This window comes from Hippocampus comes, unplaced genomic scaffold, assembly GCF_001891065.2.
Source record: "Hippocampus comes isolate QL1 unplaced genomic scaffold, H_comes_QL1_v1.1 scaffold371, whole genome shotgun sequence".
In the NCBI taxonomy this organism is placed as follows: Eukaryota; Metazoa; Chordata; class Actinopteri; order Syngnathiformes; family Syngnathidae; genus Hippocampus; species Hippocampus comes.
Window position 1 is genome coordinate 311,876 of NW_017805065.1, and position 240 is coordinate 312,115.

A 240-nucleotide genomic window follows, 5' to 3' on the forward strand; every position below is an offset into this window, starting at 1 on the left:
TGATCCTCCTTGACCCTGCCCCAACCTCACCGCACCCCCTCCTCCCAGCCACACCGTGTTTTTTTTTTCTTCTTAGCTGCGGTTCAAAACTCATTTATTCATCAGGGGGGGGGCGCGCGCGGACACGCTGGCGGCGGCAGTGAGATAAGAGTGGACAGCTGGCGAGTGTGTTGCCAGCGTGCGACAGCTGCCCCCATTGTCTGAGGGCTGTCGGCAGCTGCCCACTTCAAACAATGACCC

At 59.6% G+C, this 240-nt stretch overlaps 1 protein-coding gene across 3 annotated transcripts in view; it reads right to left on the reverse strand.

The window, feature by feature from the left end:
- Positions 1-240, reverse strand: part of dla (deltaA) — an 8,785-nt gene that overhangs the window by 6,361 nt on the left and 2,184 nt on the right. The window lies entirely within an intron of this gene.